An 11,400-nucleotide genomic window follows, 5' to 3' on the forward strand; every position below is an offset into this window, starting at 1 on the left:
TGCAAAGTATATGATGCAAGAGCTTAAACATGAGCACAACAATTGCCAAGTATCAAATTATTCAAGACATTTTAGAATTACTACATGTAGCATTTCCCGATTCCAACCATATAACAATTTAACGAAGAAGATTCAACCTTCGCCATGAATACTATGAGTAAAGCCTAAGGACATATTTGTCCATATGCAACAGTGGAGCGTGTCTCTCTCCCACACAATGAATGCTAGGATCCATTTTATTCAAACAAAAACAAAAACAAACCGACGCTCCAAGCAAAGCACATAAGATGTGATGGAATAAAAATATAGTTTCAGGGGAGGAACTCCGATAATGTTGTCGATGAAGAAGGGGATGCCTTGGGCATCCCCAAGCTTAGACGCTTGAGTCTTCTTAAAATATGCAGGGGTGAACCACCGGGGCATCCCCAAGCTTAGAGCTTTCACTCTCCTTGATCATATTGTATCATCTCCCTCTCTTGATCCTTGAAAACTTCCTCCACACCAAACTCGAAACAACTCATTAGAGGGTTAGTGCATAATAAAAATTCACATGTTCAGAGGTGACATAATCATTCTTAACACTTCTGACATTGCACAAAGCTACTGGACATTAATGAAACAAAGAAATTCATCCATCATAGCAAAAGAGGCAATGCGAAATAAAAGGCAGAATCTGTCAAAACAGAACAGTCCGTAAAGACGGATTTTATTGAGGCACCGGACTTGCTCAAATGAAAATGCCCAAATTGAATGAAAGTTGCGTACATATCTGAGGATCATGCACGTAAATTGGTATATTTTTCTGAGCTACCTACAGAGAGGCAGGTCGAAATTCGTGACAGCAAAGAAATCTGTTTCTGCGCAGTAATCCAAATCTAGTATGAACCTTACTATCAAAGACTTTACTTGGCACAACAATGCACAAAACTAAGATAAGGAGAGGTTGCTACAATAGTAAACAACTTCCAAGACTCAAATATAAAATAAAAGTACTGTAGTAAAAACATGGGTTGTCTCCCATAAGCGCTTTTCTTTAACGCCTTTCGGCTAGGCGCGAAAGTGTGTATCAAGTATTATCAAGAGACGAAGTATCAACATCATAATTTGTTCTAATAATAGAATCAAAAGGTAACTTCATTCTATTTCTAGGGAAGTGTTCCATACCTTTCTTGAGAGGAAATTGATATTTAATATTACCTTCCTTCATATCAATGATAGCTCCAACAGTTCGAAGAAAAGGTCTTCCCAGTATAATGCGACAAGATGCATTGCATTCAACATCCAAGACAACAAAATCAACGGGGACGAGGTTATTGTTAACGGTAATGCGAACATTATCAACTCTCCCCAAAGGTTTCTTTATAGCATTATCAACAAGATTAACATCCAAATAACAATTTTTCAACGGTGGCAAGTCAAGCATATCATAAATTTTCTTAGGCATAACGGAAATACTTGCACCAAGATCACATAAAGCATTACAATCAAAGTCATTGACCTTCATCTTAATGATGGGCTCCCAACCATCCTCTAACTTCCTAGGAATAGAAGTTTCAAGTTTTAGTTTCTCTTCTCTAGCTTTTATGAGAGCATTTGTAATATGTTTTGTGAAAGCCAAGTTTATAGCACTAGCATTAGGACTCTTAGCAAGTTTTTGTAAGAACTTTATAACTTCAGAGATGTGGAAATCATCAAAATTCAAACCATTATAATCTAAAGCAATGGGATCATCATCCCCAATGTTGGAAAAAATTTCAGCAGTTTTATCACAGGCAGTTTCACCAGTTTTAGCAGTTTCCGGCAGTTTTGCAGGCTTTGCATTAGAAGTGGAAACATTGCCAACACCAATCCTTTTACCATTATTAGTAGGAGGTGCAGCAACATGTGGAGCATTAGCATTGCTAGTGGTGGTAATAGTCCAAACTTTAGCTACATCATTCTCTTTAGCTAGTTTTTCATTTTCTTCTCTTTCCCACCTAGCATGCAATTCGGCCATCAATCTTATATTCTCATTAATTCTAACTTGGATGACATTTTCTGTAGTAACAATTTTATTTTCAATATCCTTATTAGGCATAACTTTCGATTTCAAAAGATCAACATCAGAGGCAAGACTATCAACCTTAGAAGCGAGAATATCAATTTTATTGAGCTTTTCCTCAACAGATTTGTTAAAAGCAGTTTGTGTACTAATAAATTCTTTAAGCATAGCTTCAAGTCCAGGGGGTGTATTCCTATTATTGTTGTAAGAATTCCCATAAGAATTACCATAACCGTTACCATTATTATAAGGATATGGCCTATAGTTATTACTAGAATTGTTCCGATAAGCATTGTTGTTGAAATTATTATTTTTATTGTAGTTTACATCAACATGTTCTTCTTGGGCAACCAATGAAGCTAAAGGAACATTATTAGGATCAACATTAGTCCTATCATTCACAAGCATAGACATAATACCATCAATCTTATCACTCAAGGAAGAGGTTTCTTCGACAGAATTTACCTTCTTACCTTGTGGAGCTCTTTCCGTGTGCCATTCAGAGTAATTAATCATCATATTTATCAAGAAGCTTTGTTGCTTCACCAAGAGTGATGGACATAAAGGTACCTCCAGCAGCTGAATCCAATAGGTTCCGCGAAGAAAAGTTCAGATCTCGCATAAAAGGTTTGGATGATCATCCAAGTAGTCAGTCCATGGGTTGGGCAATTTTTAACCAAAGATTTCATTCTTTCCCAAGATTGTGCAACATGCTCATTATCCAATTGTTTAAAATTCATTATGCTACTACTCAAAGATATAATTTTAGCAGGGGGGTAATATCTACCAATAAAAGCATCCTTGCATTTAGTCCATGAATCAATACTATTCTTAGGCAGAGATAGCAACCAATGTTTAGCTCTTCCTCTTAATGAGAAAGGAAACAATTTTAATTTTATAATGTCACCATCTACATCCTTATACTTTTGCATTTCACATAGTTCAACAAAATTATTAAGATGGGCAGCAGCATCATCAGAACTAACACCAGAAAATTGCTCTCTCATAACAAGATTCAGTAAGCGAGGTTTAATTTCAAAGAATTCTGCTGTAGTAGCAGGTGGAGCAATAGGTGTGCATAGGAAATCATTATTATTTGTGGTTATGAAGTCACACAACTTAGTATTTTCAGGAGTAGCCATTTTAGCAGTAGTAAATAAAGCAAACTAGATAGAGTAAATGCAAGTAACTATTTTTTTGTGTGTTTTTGATATAGAGTGCAAGACAATAGATAAAGTAAAGCTAGCAACTAATTTTTTTGTGTTTTGATATAATGCAGCAAACAAAGTAGTAAATAAAATAAAGCAAGACAAAAACAAAGTAAAGAGATTGGATTGTGGAGACTCCCTTGCAGCGTGTCTTGATCTCCCCGGCAACGGCGCCAGAAAAAATGCTTGATGGCGTGTAAGACACACGTCCGTTGGGAACCCCAAGAGGAAGGTGTGATGCGTACGACAGCAAGTTTTCCCTCGAAAAGAAACCAAGGTTTATCGAACCAGGAGGAGCCAAGTAGCACGTTGAAGGTTGATGGCAGCGGGATGTAGTGCGGCGCAACACCGGGGATTCCGGCGCCAACGTGGAACCTGCACAACACAACCAAAGTACTTTGCCCCAACGAAACGGTGAGGTTGTCAATCTCACCGGCTTGCTGTAACAAAGGATTAGATGTATAGTGTGGATGATGATTGTTTGCAGAAAACAGTAGAACAAGTATTGCAGTAGATTGTATTCAATGTAAAAGAATGGACCGGGGTCCACAGCTCACTAGAGGTGTCTCTCCCATAAGATAAATAGCATGTTGGGTGAACAAATTACAGTCGGGCAATTGACAAATAGAGAGGGCATGACCATGCACATACATGATATGATAAGTATAGTGAGATTTAATTGGGCATTACGACAAAGTACATAGACCGCTATCCAGCATGCATCTATGCCTAAAAAGTCCACCTTCAGGTTATCATCCGAACCCCTTCCAGTATTAAGTTGCAAACAACAGACAATTGCGTTAAGTATGGTGCGTAATGTAATCAATAACTACATCCTCGGACATAGCATCAATGTTTTATCCCTAGTGGCAACATCACATCCACAACCTTAGAACTTTATGTCACTGTCCCAGATTTAATGGAGGCATGAACCCACTATCGAGCATAAATACTCCCTCTTGGAGTTAAGAGCAAAAACTTGGCCAGGACCTCTACTAATAACAGAGAGCATGCAAGATCATAAACAACACATAGGTAATAGATTGATAATCAACATAACATAGTATTCTCTATCCATCGGATCCCGAAAAACACAACATATAGCATTACAGATAGATGATCTTGATCATGTTAGGCAGCTCACAAGATCCGACAATGAAGCACATAAGGAGAAGACGACCATCTAGCTACTGCTATGGACCCATAGTCTAGGGGTGAACTACTCACTCATCACTCCGGAGGCGACCATGGCGGTGAAGAGTCCTCCGGGAGATGAATCCCCTCTCCGGCAGGGTGCCGGAGGCGATCTCCTGAATCCCCCGAGATGGGATTGGCGGCGGCGACGTCTCTGGAAGGTTTTCCGTATCGTGGCTCTCGGTACTGGGGGTTTCGCGACGGAGGCTTTAAGTAGGCGGAAGGGCAGGTCAAAGGGCGTCATGAGGGGCCCACACACCAGGGCCGCGCGGCCAGAGCCCAGGCCGCGCCGCCCTGTTGTGTCACCACCTCGTGGCCCCACTTCGTCTCTCCCTCGGACTTCTGGAAGCTTCGTGCAAAAATAGGACCCTGGGCGTTGATTTCGTCCAATTCCGAGAATATTTCTTTACTAGGATTTCTGAAACCAAAAACAGCAGAAAACAGCAACTGGCTCTTTGGCATCTTGTTAATAGTTTAGTGCCGGAAAATGCATAAATATGACATAAAGTATGCATAAAACATGTAGATATCATCAATAATGTGGCATGGAACATAAGAAATTATCGATACGTCGGAGACGTATCACCGACGATCAATCTTGGACAAGTATGGTATTGAGGTAACAAAGGGAACAAAACTCAATGTTTATGGTTCAATGACATGTATATTTGTGGAATACACGGGGGTCATTGATACGTCTCAAACGTATCTATAATTTCTTATGTTCCATGCTAGTTTTATGACAATACTCACATGTTTTATATACACTTTACATCATTTTGATGCATTTTCCGGCACTAACCTATTAACAAGATGCCGAAGCGCTAGTCCCGTTTTCTCGCTGTTTTTGGTTTCAGAAATCCTACACAGAAATATTCTCGGAATTGGACGAAACAAAAGCCCACGGTCTTATTTTCCACGGAGCCTTCCAGAAGTCCGAAGAGGAGACGAAGAGGGGCGACGAGGCGACCACACCATAGGGGGGCGCGGCCCCACCCCTGGCCGCGCCGCCTTATGGGGTGGGCCCCTCGAGCGTCCCCCGACTCTGCCCCTTCGCCTATATAATCTCTCCGTCTTGAAAACCCTAGGACCGAGAGCCACGATACGAGAAAAGTTCCAGAGACGCCGCCGCCATCAACCTCATCTCGGGAGGTTCTGAAGTTCTCCTCCGGCACCCTGCCAGAGAGGGGAATCATCACCGGAGGGCTACATCACCATGCCCGCCTCCGGACTGATGCGTGAGTAGTTCATCCTTGGACTATGGGTCCATAGCAGTAGCTAGATGGTTGTCTTCTCCTCTTGTGCTATCATGTTTAGATCTTGTGAGCTGCCTATCATGATCAAGATCATCTATTTGTAATGCTACATGTTGTGTTTGTTGGGATCCGATGAATATGGAATACTATGTCAAGTTGATTATCGATCTATCATATATGTGTTGTTTATGATCTTGCATGCTCTCCGTTGCTAGTAGAGGCTCTGGCCTAGTTGATACTTGTAACTCCAAGAGGGAGTATTTATGCTCGATAGTGGGTTCATGTCTCCATTGAATCTGGGGGAGTGACAACAACCCCTAAGGTTGTGGATGTGCTGTTGCCACTAGGGATAAAACATCAATGCTTTGTCTAAGGATATTTGTATTGTTTACATTACGCACAATACTTAATGCAATTGTCTGTTGTTTGCAACTTAATACTGGAAGGGGTGCGGATGCTAACCCGAAGGTGGACTTTTTAGGCATAGATGCATGCTGGATAGCGGTCTATGTACTTTTTCGTAATGCCCTAAGTAAAACTCATAGTAGTCATCATGATATGTATGTGCATTGTTATGCCCTCTCTATTTGTCAATTGCCCAACTGTAATTTGTTCACCCAACATGCTATTTATCTTATTGGAGAGACACCACTAGTGAACTCGTGGACACCGGTCCATTCTTTTACATCTGAAATACAACCTACCGCAATCATTGTTCTCTCGTTGTTCTTTGCAAACAAACATCATTCTCCACACCATACGTTTAATCCTTTGTTTACAGCAAGCCGGTGAGATTGACAACCTCACTGTTAAGTTGGGGCAAAGTACTGTGATTGTGTTGTGCAGGTTCCACGTTGGCGCCGGAATCACTGGTCTTGCGCCGCACTACACTCCTTCACCAACAACCTTCACGTGGCCTTCATCTCCTACTGGTTTGATAACCTTGGTTTCTTACTGAGGGAAAACTTGCTGCTGTACGCATCACACCTTCCTCTTGGGGTTCCCAACTGACATGTGCTTCACGCATCATCAAGCTAATTTCTGGCGCCGTTGCCGGGGAGATCAAGACACGCTGCAAGGGGAGTCTCTCACACCCAATCTCTTTAGTTTGTTTATTGTCTTGCTTTATTTTATTTTCTGTCTTGTTTGCTTTCTTTATATCAAAAACACAAATAAATTAGTTACTCACATTTACTTTATCAGTTTACCCTTGTTTATTTCATCATGCTTCTCCCTAAGTTCATGATGCGCGTATAATTGACACGTCCGTTGGGAACCCCAAGAGGAAGGTGTGATGCGCACAGCCGTAAGTTTTCCCTCAGTAAGAAACCAAGGTTTATCGAACCAGTAGGAGTCAAGAAGCACGTTGAAGGTTGATGGCGGAGGAGTGTAGTGCGGCGCAACACCAGGGATTCCGGCGCCAACGTGGAACCCGCACAACAAAACCAAAGTACTTTGCCCCAACGAAACAAGTGAGGTTGTCAATCTCACCGGCTTGCTCGTAACAAAGGATTAGATGTATAGTGTGGATGATGATTGTTTGCGTAAAAACAGTAGAACAAGTATTGCAGTAGATTGTATTCAATGTAAAAGAATGGACAGGGGTCCACAGTTCACTAGAGGTGTCTCTCCCATAAGATAAATAGCATGTTGGGTGAACAAATTACAGTTGGGCAATTGACAAATAGAGAGGGCATGACCATGCACATACATGATATGGTGAGTATAGTGATATTTAATTGGGCATTACGACAAAGTACATAGACCGCTATCCAGCATGCATCTATGCCTAAAAAGTCCACCTTCAGAGTTATCATCCGAACCCCTTCCGATATTAAGTTGCAAACAACGAGACAATTGCATTAAGTATGGTGCGTAATGTAATCAATAACTACATCCTCGGACATAGCATCAATGTTTTATCCCTAGTGGCAACAGACATCCACAACCTTTCCGTCACCTGTCCCGCATTTAATGGAGGCATGAACCCACTATCGAGCATAAATACTCCCTCTTGGAGTTAAGAGTAAAAACTTGGCCGAGCCTCTACTAATAACGGAGAGCATGCAAGATCATAAAAAACACATAGGTAATAGATTGATAATCAACATAACATAATATTCTCTATCCATCGGATCCCGACAAACACAACATATAGCATTACAGATAGATGATCTTGATCATGTTAGGCAGCTCACAAGATCCGACAATGAAGCACATAAGGAGAAGACGACCATCTAGCTACTGCTATGGACCCATAGTCCAGGGGTGAACTACTCACTCATCACTCCGAAGGCGACCATGGCGGTGAAGAGTCCTCCGGGAGATGACTCCCCACTCCGGCAGGGTGCCGGAGGCGATCTCCTGAATCCCTCGAGATGGGATTGGCGGCGGCGGCGTCTCAGTAAGGTTTTCCGTATCGTGGTTCTCGGTATTGGGGGTTTCGTGACGAAGACTATATTTAGGCGGAAGGGCAGGTCAGGGGGCCACACGAGGGCCCCACACGCCAGGGCCGCGTGGCCAGCACCTGGGCCGCGCCGCCCTGTTGTGGCGGCGCCTCGTGGCCCCACTTCGTAAGTCCTCCGGTCTTCTGGAAGCTTCGTGTAAAAATAGGCCCCTGGGCGTTGATTTCGTCCAATTCCGAGAATATTTCCTTACTAGGATTTCTGAAACCAAAAACAGCAGAAAACAACAACTGTCTCTTCGGCATCTCGTTAATAGGTTAGTGCCGGAAAATGCATAAATATGACATAAAGTATGCATAAAACATGTAGATATCATCAATAATGTGGCATGGAACATAAGAAATTATCGATACGTCGGAGACGTATCAGTTCACCTGGGGAGTACACTCTACCTCTCTCTCTGTTTTTATTTTATTTTGTTTTTCTTAGTTTACTTTTGTCTAGTTTGTTTTTGTCTTGTTTTATTTTTCTTATATACCCGAAAATCCATAAAAATTTGAAAAACTGGAAAATTAAAAACTGTTGTTATGGAAGAACCCACAACCTGTATGGAGCTTATAGAATTATATATGAATTATAGAGAATCAAGAAAGGGTAAAGTCATGAGTGCCATGTTAGAAAAATTGAATACAATTGCTAAAATCTTGCTTAAACGCCATGATATAAACTGTTGCTCTAAACAGGATACTAAACACCTTAAATTCCAATGTGGCTTTAGTGAAGAAGTTTTAATTGTGAACTATCATTGGAATAACTATATTCATCTTGGGTTCGAAGAAGTTGAACAATTTGTTTTATTTATGGGAGCCTCTGAAATTGAATCCTTCATGGCTAAAAATTATGAAACTTGTATTGCTTGTAAAGACCTTAAAGATTATGTCTCTTCTATCCTTGATTATTGCATAGAACATTACAACAATAATCCTTATGTCATTGATTATAAAGAGAGACTCATTCATGCACAAGAATGCACTCACAATTTGCAGGAACCTGTGAAAGAAGAAATTGATGAACCTGAAAACTCATTGGATGAAAAAGAGGAGGAGAGTGATGACCAAAAGGAGGAATAATGGATTAGCTACACATGCCAATCTTCCAATGAGAGTAACTCTTTATCTCTTACACTATTTGATTGTCCTCCATGCTTACCAAAGGAGGATGAATGTTATGTTCCTGTGGATTCTCTTGAAATATTCCCTATGAGTAAAACTTGTGAGAATAATTATGCTACTGTTATCTATGATAATCCATGCTATTTTGATAAATCTTATGATAATGCTTTGTTTGTGCCTGATATCGAAATTCATGGTACTAAAGAGTTTTGCTTAGAAAATGTTTATGATAAAACTCTAGATGATGGTCCTATGTTACTTGATAATATTAATTGTACTACTAATGAAAATGGGATTGGAGAGGTCTTGACTTTATCTAGGAGTCCCATATCTCTTGAGAATGATCAATCATCTTGTTATAGATTTTTAAAAAGTGGGTTTGAAAGTTTTGATCCCACTATTTTTGAGCTTGATAAAAATTATGTGTTTGTTGATCATGAAAAGCATGCTGTATGTCGTCGTGGTGAACGAGCAGATGCCATAGGATGGCTTAAGTTGGGGCCGAATGGACGTATGAGGATTCGGGGGAGGGTTTGCGATTAGAGTGGATCTAGGATCCTATTACAAAACACATAGCGGAAGCGAAGTAGTAGCGGTCGTGGTCCATCTATTCCACGAGCAACTGTTGACGTCGGAGTGGTCCTAGTTGTCGTAGACGTCTGCTGTCCATCCTCTTCATGGTTCTGTGCTCCTCTTCATAGTCCGGCCATTTGAATAGCCGGGGACACAGCCGTGAGTACTTTAAAGTACTCGCAAACTAATACTAATGTAAATACTATCAACTATATGTAAGGGGATGCTAAGCTCTAGTTTCATTTGCATGAAGCCAATTTTAGTTCATAAGCACTTTGAAATCAAAACCTCTTCATGTGCCTAACTTAACTCAAGTGGGAACATTAGTGTCATTCCCACAACATTTGTTGTAATTCAAAGTCAAATTCAACATTCACCTTTCAAACTGCAAAATCACAAGTCACTATGTCACATTTTTGAAAAATGGTCGATGACTGAACAGGTATGGCCTTTCCAACCGTCCTTAACCGTGGACGCGGCTATTCGAATAGGTTTACACTCTGCGAGAGGTTGTACGCTTGTGCCACAACTTTTGATTACATCCGTCAGGGGTAACCCTGAATAATCGTAACTCAGTACGCGGATCATCAACCATAACCTTTCACTTACATTTCCTAGTATAGGTACCTCTCCCCATGAGCTTGGCCTCCCAGTGAAGACCGACTGTCAACTCAGGAACCGCACGGGGCTTGGGCCGGACATTCACCTCTTCTTTAACGTCGTTTCTTTTGTTGTGGAGGCAGCTTTCGGCATAACCCCGATGACGCTTGTTTAGAGGGAACCCATACTAAGACACATAAACTTCCGGTTAAGCCCTACCCATAATCGGGTATTGTGGGGGTACTTGTAAATTGGAATGGTATCGCATCCGAACCCAACCATCAGTTTTCGTAAAATTTACCAAGTCCTTCTCAAGTCATATTCACCTTCAAAATCTTTCAATAGAATGAATCATCATTCCAAGGTTTTCAAAGTCATTTCATTGCACATAGTCCCCAACTAGAGTAGTCATTTTCAATTTAGCACTAGCATCTAAGTATGAGGGGTGCTAAGTAATTTGCTTTGCTTCTAGGCTAACTTTGATACTCTTGTACTAATCCAATACTAACCAAGTGAATCATAAATCAAAAAGTACTTTGATAAAACAAAAGATAAATAAAGCTTGTAGAGTAAAGCCGGGAAATAGGATCATTAAGCATAAAGGAAAAAGTAATGGTGCCTTGCTCGTGAGGAGCTTTGCACTTGGGTAGTCTTGCAAGAATATTAGCTTGCCTTGGTTGGTGTATTGATCAAAATGTTCCTCCTTCTTCTCCGTAGATGTTCTCGTCGTCCCCTTCGTAGCCTTCGGCACTAGCGTCTATGAATACGAATACGGGGTATACAATCACCACACAAGTTCAAGAGCTATACAAAGCATCACACATAAATCACACCAACTATTCTAGCATTATCACAATGTCATCAATGTGGGTTGATATGGTTTTATTTTTAAGAAAAATAATTTCCTCTCATTATATATGTAAATGATAGTTTCCTTTTAATTCTTGAGGA

The sequence above is a fragment of the Lolium rigidum genome, chromosome 1 (assembly GCF_022539505.1).
Source record: "Lolium rigidum isolate FL_2022 chromosome 1, APGP_CSIRO_Lrig_0.1, whole genome shotgun sequence".
NCBI classification, from domain to species: Eukaryota; Viridiplantae; Streptophyta; class Magnoliopsida; order Poales; family Poaceae; genus Lolium; species Lolium rigidum.